Raw genomic sequence first — 12,314 nt, forward strand, 5'->3', positions numbered from 1 at the left:
CCGATTGAGATTTTAATTCTGATTTGTTTTGAAGATATAATAACGTTAACTTATTCGTTAAAAGTGAATCACAATCTTTTTCATTATAAACAATTTGTCTGATATTAATCTTCGACTGAATCCGCCAGTAGTTTAGAATTGTGTTTTTAGTTTATGGATTTTCGATCAAGGTATCCGTTCCTTCGGTTAAGTATATCTTAAAAAGAAGGGTTTTTGACAATGTTCATGTAATCAGTACATTGTATTAACGTGGAAAGCACGATCATATGTAATTGGTTTCCTTTCGGTGTGCAATCATATATGTTTATACCTGAAGTCGTCCGTTTTAGGATCCTACCAACGTGATCGTTGTTGGGAAAGATTCAGCTAACCATTTAACCAGGTTTAATCCAACATTTTCTACATAAATAAATGCCTGTACAGTTGTTTTCCGTTCGTTTGATGTGTTTCAGTTTTTAATTTTGCCATTTGATTAGGGATTTTCCGTTTTGAATTTTCCTTGGAGTTCAATATTTTTTTTATTTTATTTTTTAATAGCAATATATTAAGTAAAAGTTTATGATATTATAAAAAAATAACCAGACATATCTGTAGAATAAGGACACATTTTTAAATGCAGTGTTTAATGATGTAGTATATTGACTAAATTGAGAAAGAAAAAATAGAAAGAAAAGAAGTTAGCAGTATCCTTTAACTTTACTTTCAGCTATAAAGATGATGTTCTTTCACTAAATAATTCAAAATTTGGTGACTATGTTGAACGCATCTATCCCATCTAACTGATAAAGGATACAACAGATACAGTTAGGTCTGCCTAATATCTTGACTTACATCTAGAAATTGACAATAAGGGTCGGTTGAAAAACAAAACTTTACGACAAAAGAGATGATTTCAGCTTCCATATTGTCAACTTTTCATTTTTATGTAGCAACATTCCAGTAGCGTCTGCATATGGAGTATATATCTCCCAGTTAATACGATATTCCCGGGCTTGTTTTTCCTATCATGATTTCCTTGGTAGAGGATTGTTCATCACAAGGAAGCTATTAAACCAAGATTTCCAAGTGGTGAAGTTGAAATCATTCCTTCGTAAGTTTTACGGACGCCATCACAAGTTGGTTGACCGCGCAGGTAGGTTAATGCCGGATTTTATTAACTTTCTAGGCATCCCCCCCTTTTTTATTTATTTTTTATTTTGAAAGAAAATTAACTGATTCCAGAATTGTTTATGTGGTACACACTGGTGATACGTCTACCAAGAAAATATTTTTTGCTTTCACACGTGGTGTCTAAGTCGTCACGTGATTTTACGATTTGACTAATTTCCCATATGATTTAGCCTGTAGAACAAGTTCCCATACTAAAAATGTCGACATGAAATTTCAATGTATGGTAAAAGATACCTTTTACTCCATAAAAACTGCTGATCGCTCACTGATAAATGTTTCCCTTTATTTTAACAACATTAAAACCAGGAATTCACGTCCGTTGTTGTCAGTTTTATCATAAAAAATACCTTTATTTTCAATTTAACCAAAAATTTATACAAGCGTTCAGCAATTTTCAATAAGCTGACTAATTCTTCTATAAACAACTCAAAGGATTTGAAATAATATTGCCGTTGGTAACTTGTTCTACTCGTTTGTTTGTTGTCCGCATATACCGTCTGAAATGACGCCCATTGCATAAACGCTTTACTGATCGCGGAAGGGAGGTAATCGAGGTAAAACATTCCAAAATTGCGTTTACGGGAATTTCAAAAATGAAAGATAAAATCATGCGTGCGCTGTTGTTTCTGATTATATCATGCACGCATATTTAGAAAATCACGCATATATGGCAATCAATAACATTCGTTAATTATTAAAAAATACCATGCCATTAAATAATTACGTTTTGAAAAAAAGGGAGTGGGTGTTTCATCTTCAATATTTCACACACAATGTGAGCAGTCTTTCTTGAATATACAATTTAAGGGATTTGTATGGGTTATGCATAGTTTTAAATTTGTGTCATACTGTTGAGATACCATTCTGATGTGTTTTATAGTTTAAAATGACAAAAAGTATTAAAGTCTATATGTAGAAGGTGCTGATCAATTCCTTTCTTACTGACTTAAAAAAAGAAGCTATTTCAAGGGTCCTCAATTATCAATTTCCTGGTGAAGTCTTAAAATTTATAACAATAATAATAAATATTGTGCACATTATGAATGAATTTCCTTGTTAAAACCCAGTCATTCTACAAATGAAGGGTTAATAGTCATTATAATACATGATATTTCTCTCTTAAAATGTGTAAGTTGACCTCAAGAAATCAAATCTGCTGTGTGAAATATGTACCATTCATTATCCCCTGTAACTGCTGAATAAGAGACAGTGGTAAAGCCCAGAAAATATTAAAAATTTTATTTCTTTAACTGCTGAATCCATTTGTCCAAGTTTAAAACTTACTTAACTTCTAACACTAAATAAAAAAAGTACATCAAGTACTTGTAGTTAGCCCAAAAATTTAAGAAGGATGATAAAAGAAAACAAATAGCATACAATATTAAAGAGAATTTCTAAAACATTTATTTATCTTTATATACATGTACATAAATGTGTACTTGGTGGCCTTCGGCTGTTGTCTGCTCTATGGTGGGGTTGTTGTCTCTTTGACACATTCCCCATTTCCATTCACAATTTTATTTCACTAAAAACTTGCATGTTTCATAATACTATTCATTGTATTATGATGTTTATGTATCTTGCCAGACAAGGGTAAATAAATGATGTCTATACAATGGTTTGTAATAAAGCTTTTGATTTTTCAATTCATAATAAAGTATAAATGAATGGTAAAAAAGTAAATGTCTATTTAAATGTTTTATAAAGATGTCTGTCATGAATCTTCATATATTTCTGATCTAAATAATGCCTCACACTTTATTTTGAAAATATCAAATCCTGCTACACTAATTTTTTTCATTCAATAAATCCAAATCACATTCAAACCTTTAAAATGTCTCTGTCTTACATGTTCCAGAATCAAATTAGTTGTTGGTTCCTTGTTTGATATCCATTTTTTGTAATACTAAACAGTGTTTGCCTTCAATGTTTTTCAACTGGTTTATTTTAAATTCACCTTTTTGTATGCCACAAATCAGCTTTACACATAGTTATTTAAAGCTATCAGTCTGTTTTGACATCTTAGTAATAAATGTCAAAAATAGTCATAAACATTTCATTTCTCACAGATTTTAAATCATCACAATATTATAACATGTTTTATCTGACAATTTCCTTTTGTATGTAAATCCCCACAAGAAACAAGTACACAGTATTTTCCTCTGATTATATTTTTATTTCTCTGTCTTCTATGTTCCAGAAACACTATTGTTCAACTTATTGATATGCATTTGTTGTCATACTGAAAATTGCATTATTCCTCAATTTTCCTTTAATTCACATGTAACATGTCATATATTATCTTATACACAGCTCAGTAATCAGTCTTCTTTGATATATATTAAAAACTAATTCTCACATATATATTTTCTATCATTTCTCTTTTCATGCATAGATCCAGAATCATCTATGTAGAATTTATATGATACACAATTTCCTTTTGCTGCATTTTCAAAATAAAGGAAGTGCAGTCTCTTTCTCTCTCAATTTCATTGTGTGGTATAATACCATTGCTTACAAGTCACCAAAGTGCTGAAAATAGAATTGTAAACAATATTTGGATAAAATATACTTGATATATGAGGGTGTGGAGTTTACAGAATAGAGAATAATGGACCAAAACATTTATAATAAGAATAGAGAATAATGAGGTGCTAAAATATAAAGAATAGAGAATAATGGGCAAAATGTATAAAGATTAGAGAAAAATGGCCTAAAAAATTAAAGAATACAGAAATGAAGGACCCCCATCCAGACCCTCATATATGATCTGATACAAAATAGTAAGTTTAATTCTATCTTCCTATAAAGTAGCATAACAGTTAACTTGGATGTAACCTTTTAGTTAAAAATACATTTCCAAATTAAAAAATTTCTTTAAAATAACAATGTATATTATATAGTTTAAACTACATAATACTAAAAATGATACTTTCTGAGACATAATCACTGATTAACCAATATGCTTATTTATATTACTTCATCTGCACTGACTGAATGAAACTGAGGGAAGCATAACAGTTATGTACACACAAAACAATATAATAATATCAATGCTTACATTTTGGAGACCTCTTGTTTGGCATTGTGGAAACTATGTTTTCTCTGGGTATTAGAAATTTCATTCTAATGTATAGTGATAATCTTTCTACAAAAGAGGAAGATAACTTTACCATCATAACTGGAATATTTCAAGCCCATAACACTCCAAATAGTTGAAAAGTGTCTTTTGATAAACAAAAGTGTCCTCCTAATCTGTACTAGACATCATAGTTACAACAGACAGAACTCATGTCAATTTTGATAGTTAATCAATATAATAATAATATGTTTATATCACTTTTTAAAGTGCAATAAATCAATAAATCAAATTTGCTCTATGTATGAACACAAAAAGTGATGAAATAAAATGTTAATATGAGATTTTAAAACATGAATGAAATTAATATTGTGTTTGAAAAATGGTCACATCATACTAAATAATTATAAAAGCTAGTTATTTTTATATATCAAATTCCTACTAATTACTCTTATAATGATAATTTACTAAATTTAGACAAGCTATTGGCATGACTGCACACACTGTGCCATGATGCAGTTAAAAAATGCATATTTTTTACTACCTCTCTTTTTCTTTCTTTGACCCCCTTCTTTGTGTTTGTAATATGTAAATGATTATACAAATCAAATACCTAAGAGAAAATGGGACATAATCATGATGCTTAAAGAGTAATTTGAAGATGTATGCTCAAAATATATGGAAGTGTTTTCCTCCATAATAATATGATCTAATATGACCATGGCATGTCAGTCTGACAGCACTTTTTCATAAGCACCCACATTATTTTAACACTAGTAAAGTAATTTTGACTTGCCTCAAATTATACTTTCTATAAACACTGCCTTTCGTCCTTGCCGTTTTTTAAATAGCCAGAAAAACGCCAAATGTGAAAATTAACACCCCTTTTTAAAGAAAGGTTCATTTTGATCTAGATGTATAATCTTCCTTCAATGAAATGAAATATACGGCCTTTGGCAGTAAAAGAATATGATAATTTGAAACAAACTTACCTCAAAATAATAGCAATATCCATCTTTGAAACGTGTGTTTACGTGATAAGACACTCATGACAAGGTGCCCGATCAGCTGATGATCACGAAGTATGACGTGATGTGCAAGCCCAACCTTGACGTTGATGGAACGATCTAGCCAATCAGATTCCGCGTAGTTTGGTAAATGACGTTAGATTTAGATTTCGATGCAAACACCGATATTCAGTGACAGTTTATTTTTTAAAGTACATTAACCTACCTGCGCGTTTATGGAATATCCGTTTCACAAATTATAGCGGATATGTTCATAATGTCGCAACTTCAATCCCGTGCCCATTTTCCCGAATGTGGAATTCAAAACAGCATTACAGACACGTGCATAGCGAACGAGCTGTGATATGTAAACATCATAAGAATGAACATCACCGTCCAAAACAGGAGAATTTTTACTTAGTTCTTGTCATAGTAGTTGATAACGAGTGTCTTTATTGTTGTAATAGCTCAAGTCAAAAGAAGAATTTAAATATGTATAGCTGACCATTATGTTTGATGCAAAATAATATTTTCTTTTTATAAAATATAACAAATGCATCACTGTGACAAATGATATTCGTCGAACTGGATATTATAATGTATAACAGGTTTTTGTGAAAGCTTATATTGATTGAAAGGTACTGTTTTTAATTAATGGAAAACGAAATTGATTTATCTCTCTGAACTCATTTAAAATGTACTGAACCATTGATAATGAAAAAAACATTTAGTTTAAAATTTAATTAAAAACAAATTGAAATTTCTCGTTTAATGAAGCATGTTTAAAAAAGAAGCGGATTGTAATTAGATACATTCTACTGACCAGTTATGAAGCATTGCAATAATGAAAGAATATATCATATTGATAATTTTTCAGTACTTTGAAGGTAAGTTGCAATTGTTTTATTAAAACGCTTAAAGACAACACTTATCTGATGAACACATTGTATACTAGTTTTATGGTTTATGAAGAAGATCTGTTTTGATCTGTGTCAACTCATTGGATATGAATCAAAATATATGCAGATACATATGTATTACAACAAATATAACTTCATATTAAACCAGCACACATAGAGTTTAACAATATTTGATCAGCATAGTGAACCGAAAATATACTCAGCTGGGCATTCCATCAAATTTTGACGCCAATAGAAACCTGTTTAAATATCATACATTAATATGTAATAATCATATGCATGGAACCATATACTAAATCCCGCTTTAAGTAAATATATAATGCTACTCTTTTAAATATTTGTCATGGTTTCAAACTTTTCCTTAGTCTGAAACACATTTGGCTGAAACGGTGACTAAATATTTTTTTATCAAATCACTTCTTAATAAAATACATACATCTCAAATACATTTCTGACAGAGTACGAACACATTCCTATTATTAACCAACACGGGAACCAACTGTGCCCCCCTTCTTGCCGATTTGTTCTTTTATTCATATGAGGCTGACTTCATACAGGACTTATCACCGGGTGTGTACCTACATGAGCAACACGAAGGGTGCCACATGTGGAGCAGGATCTGCTTACTCCTCCGGAGCACCTGAGATCACCCCTAGTTGTTGGTTGGGTTCGTGTTACTCAGTCTATAGTTTTGTATGTTATGTTTTGTACTGCTGTTTTTCTTTTTTAGCCATGACGTTGTCAGTTTTATTTTCGCCTCTCTATTAAATGATATGATCATTTTTCATTGCATTTTATTTAGCAAAATAAATCATGATTGATATTTTTTTTTATTTGAGTAGCGAACATCCTGAATTCTTTTCAACATAAACTGTTATATTCAGAAATTTCAATTATTTATGCTCTGAATAATGCCAGATGTAATAACCTTTTCTTCTTTATGAAGTTGGCCTTAGTTTTAAATGAATTTCGAGCATGGTCTTATATAATATACGTTTTAATCATTCATGTCGCATTTTTATTCTCTACGGACTCACCACATTTATGTAAGGTTTTATCTCTTGTTTTTATTCTCTTAACTGTTTTCGTCCCTTGAAATCATCATTCATTATACATAACCAAAAGTCAGGAATCAAATTGATGTTTTTGGTGTCATAACCTTTTTACGGATTTAGAAGTTTCCTATCTTTAGTCGAATTTGTTGATCCATTTACATCCTTTTTATACTCAAAGTCCTTATTGTGTAAGGTGACCGAGTGGTCTAAGTTGTCGAACTACTGTATCACTAGCCAGTCAACTCTGAGTTCGAATCCTGCACGTGGCAGGAACACTCGACTCCAATCTCAATTGACCAGAATTTTCAGTTTTCCTACCGAAAGTCCGGGCACTCCGGCTTCATCCACCAATAACAACTGACCGCCACAAAATAGAACAATAGTGTTGAAAGTGGCGTTAAACACCAATCAATCAATACGTTGAAGTATCCTTGTTTACTGTACATGTTCCTAACATTTATAAATTTGTAAATGATATGATTAAGGAGATAATTGATATGATTAAGGAGATAATCTATATAACGTTGACGAGTGCTCATATCAAATACATGAAAAAACAGAATCACAATTTTACTATATATTCTTCATTGTTCTTCATAGCCGTTCAATAAAAATCTATCAGGTGACAGTGATAGAATGTGAATTGAATAAACATCTATTTTTTCATTTGTTATATAGATATGTCTGCATCTTTAGTTAGTGAAATATTGGTTCATACACCAAATACAGGGAATGGTGTGTATTGGGTTCCTAATGCTCCTGAACTCAGTCACCCTTTGAACCAGTATGGATATGACGCCTCACAAAACTATACAATAAGCTTTGACCTCAAAGTTTGCAGTGATGCATTTGTATATTTATCCGCCTCTCCCATAATGGATAAAAATGCAGCATTGTATGAAATTTGTATAGGAGGAGGTGGAGGGAAAAAGGTTTTTTTGCGCCGAAAGGATGCTACATTTGAAAATGTTGCCAGTAACGTGCTTGGAGACGGAAGCACACAATGTGGATCATTTCAACCATTTTGGATTTCATGGCAAAATGGAAATATTAAGATAGGCAAAGGGTTGTCTATAGACAACGAAGTAGTGATTGATTGGAATGATCCCAATCCTTTCATTATCTATGGTATAGGTGTGAGAACAGGCGTTGGACAATCAGGACAATGGACTATTCATATGGAAGGTAAATATGCATTAATAACCTCACATGAATAAGTAACTTTGGTTGAAATCTATGGTAACGTTTTGTACGATGTGTCTGTGTCTGAACTAACTAACGACATTTTTACCACGTCTTAGATGGTGGTATACCATCTACGTCGTCTGGTCTGCTAAGTACCGAATATGACCTATTCCTTAATATGACTGTTTTGGCGTGTGTGAATTCGCATTGCTATTAGACATGTCTGTTGGATACTGTGTTATCTCTTATCGTTTGTGGTTTGAATTCTATTTTTATTTTTATTTTCTATACTTATATAAAAGTTAAGATAATTAATCAGCTAGTTCATTTATATGATTTTTAGTTTAAAGCAGCTATATACACAGGATTTATTTGTTTTACACAGTTTTGATTTCGAAGAAAAACCGACATGGTTAGAAAAAACAAATAATTACACAATTACTAACAAAATTCTACTGTTGCCTTTATTTGATGTCAGTCATTTATTGTTTATTCTATATTATTATCATAGTGTTATTAAATGGACGTTTTATATTGATCCAGTAGTATGTCCAAGTATACTCGTATTGGTTCGAGGTTTGCTGTATTGATTCTAGTTGTACCGAATTTAGAGAGTGATATATAATTTTCATTGACCTATGACGAAACAAACATCAGTATTGAAATGGTCGTTATTGCATGAACACTGAACAAACAAAAATGCATTACAGGAATGCCGAGCTCCAAAGTAAATTGAAAAAGGGCTAAAATATCACAATTTCTGTACCTGTCATTATATAAACCTCTTAAAAAAATCCGAACATTTATGAAAAATTTGGATTTATTTTTACCTATGTTCCATGAATTAACATATTTTTGTGGTTTACCAATATACACGTAATGCTAGATAATTGGTATCAAAGAGTTTAACAAAAATTACGAACTTCAAGGTAAATTCAAAAAGGGAAGTCCATAAAACTGAAATATCAAACGTTGTAAAAGAAAAAAAAAACCGGAACGAGTGAAAAAAACAATTGTCATATCCCTGACTTGGTACAGGCATTGACCAAAGAAATGGTGGGTTCAACAAGATTGTATAGCTAGCTAAACCTCCCACTTGTATGATAGTTGTTTATAGTTCCGTTGAATTGACGCAATTGGATGAGCAATACAAACAGACATAATAGGCTAATATAAAAATAATTGTGACCAAGCCACCAAAACTGTGTAAAACATACATCACAGACCTACAACACAACTGCCTAAAAATTTCAAAAACATTTTAATAAATCTAACAGAGACGCAAACAACACGTTGCTGTAGTTGATAGTAAAATCAAGAAAGACGCCAACACAAAAGTACAAATTAAGTGAAATATAAATACTATGAAACAGAGTGAAATTAACACTTTAAAATTTCCTGCATTCAAAAAGAAAAATTACAAAAGTACTGAACTCTAAGAAAAATTCAAAAACGAAAGTCCCTAATCAAATGGCAAAATCAAAAGCTCAAACACATCAAACTAATGAATAACAACTGTCACACCTCAAAACCAACTTGCACCAGGAAAGTAAAAAGATTGCGAGTTGCGTAAATACCGAAAAATAGAAATAAGACATATAGCACAAAGACAAATAAAGAGAAAATTGTAAAGTAGATAAAAAGATACACAACTTCAACACCTAGAATCAATAAGTCGAGACCATCTTGTATCATTTGTGAAGTCAACACTGAATATTTGTCTATATGGTCTTGGTACTTTCCGCTGAGCTTTTTGAGAAAAAAGACGAGAAGTTCTTTGACAAAACCCTGGTTTGTTAATTTTTGCTGAGACACCGATGACGTTTTATAAATCTGAGTAACAACTGAAAGCTCTTGAAAATTATATGAATTGAGAAATGTATACTCCATGCTCGGTCGAATTTGGTATATTGCTGCTAAGGTGAGGAAAATTTACAATTTCAAAATTGCAATCGTCCCTTCTGTCATAGAATCTGGTACTGAAACGACCGTTGTTGTCTAGAAATGAGGCGGAGGAAGCTGTATTTGTGGTTTTCTTAATCTCTAGCTGAGAGGGGATATATAAGTGGAACCTTAACAGAAAGTTTGGATTGTTAATGGAAAGAATATCATTAATAAACCTGTATGTGAAATTAAATGATCAAGCTTCTTTGATGTTCTTATTTTAACTAGGGTCTGAAGGCACTCCGACTCATATGAAAATTAGAAAAGGTCGGCCGTAAGGGGTACACAGATGGTTCCCATAGGAATGCCGACAACCAGCAGGAAAATTCTACCTCCAAATAAAACAGATATATAGTCAATGAAAAACTCTAGCATACTTATCACTTGTTTTTCGGTGTAGCAAGTTATATTTTGGGGCCCATTTTTAACAAAATATGAAGAATTATGTTCCAAAAACAATACATTTATAACGTATAATACCATTTTATGGAGGAATGCATTGTAGACTATTCATTTAGGCCGGATTTTTTTTTTTCATGTGGTATGGAGGTTTAAAGGGTGGAAAAATCTATTTTTATTGTCCGTTGAGCAATAATTGCAAAAAAATAGTGTTCGTTTAAAGGTGCACTTGCTGCATTTACATGATACTATAAACGATGTTTTAATTAAATTAGAATCTTAATTACACTAAATAAAAATTCAACGTTGCAAATAAGTGGAAACTATTAAATAAAAGTTTCCATTAGAGACGTAAAATATATGAAATACTTAAACATTTACCTTAAAGTTATCTGTTCTATTATTTCAGCTCTTGGTTACTTTTGTTTACACACAGAAACCCGGGGTACAATGGAACTGGTCAAGACCACTTTAGCGACGGAATATATTTGTACTTACTTATGCCACGGAATCCATAACTGCATGGGATTCAATTTCAATGTACATTCAAGTGTATGTGAATTGATATCGACTGGAGAACCACTGCTAACAGTAACGGAGTCAGGTTGGACATTTGGTACAAAATGTTTCCAGGGGAAATGTTATGCTTGTATATAGTACAATGCTGATGACGTGTTTCGTTTTGCATAACTTATTACTTTTTATTTTTGGCCATGGCGTTGTCAGTTTGTTTTCGATCTATGAGTTTGACTGTCCCTCTGGTATCTTTCGTCCCTCTTTTATTGGTTCTATTAAAATATATCTTTCATAGTGTAGAATTGTAATAGATTTATATATTGGATAATGGATGTATCTGGTTATTAACAAACCTTTTCATAACACGTATGCCAATTATAAATCACATTGTAAAGAAATCCGTTGTGTAAAAATAACTTGTTTATGATTATTACTATATAGAATTGCCTATGATTTATTATCTACCTACCTTTACCAATGACTGTATCTATTTTCATATGTGACAGTATTTTGAATAGACATGATTTACTCGTTCTGTATCTAGTGGTAACCACTAAATGCACATCCAGTAGTAAGAATATACCTTTGAAGACGTTTTTCATGTTAAAAAGTACAATAGATTGAAGTCAGAGAAATGGAATAAGAGATAATATTGCTGTTTTTTTGTGTTTCAATTTATATACGCATATTAACGATATTCGAATATTACAATTTGAAAATGATTTAGAAATTAATTGTAGAATTTATAATAAAATATATGAACATTGAGGTTATTCATTATATTTATATACGAGAATTTCAACGAAGAATAATCCCGAGAAAAGTGTATGGAGTCGGATGTTTATTTCCGGTTATGTTATGCAGTTCATGTATAGTGTTGACTAGCGATAAAAATTGTAACATAACACGTGTTTTTATTGAAAGAAGATACAAGTATTTTGATTAAATCAATAATAAATATATCGAATATCAGTGATAATTTACTTTTTAAAATTGATTAAAACTGTTCATGGAAAATAACTGCAAATTGTTAATTACC

The 12,314-nt window shown here is 31.3% G+C and overlaps 1 long non-coding RNA gene across 1 annotated transcript; it reads left to right on the plus strand.

The window, feature by feature from the left end:
* The first annotated feature begins 5,825 nt into the window (after positions 1–5,825).
* LOC127716076 (uncharacterized) lies at positions 5,826–11,464 on the plus strand. Its single transcript, XR_007988750.1, has 3 exons — positions 5,826–6,143; positions 7,910–8,416; positions 11,169–11,464. It is a non-coding gene; the product is annotated as an uncharacterized LOC127716076 (long non-coding RNA).
* The last annotated feature ends 850 nt before the right edge of the window (positions 11,465–12,314 follow it).

Source organism: Mytilus californianus, unplaced genomic scaffold, assembly GCF_021869535.1.
Source record: "Mytilus californianus isolate M0D057914Y unplaced genomic scaffold, xbMytCali1.0.p SCAF_9, whole genome shotgun sequence".
Lineage (NCBI taxonomy): Eukaryota > Metazoa > Mollusca > Bivalvia > Mytilida > Mytilidae > Mytilus > Mytilus californianus.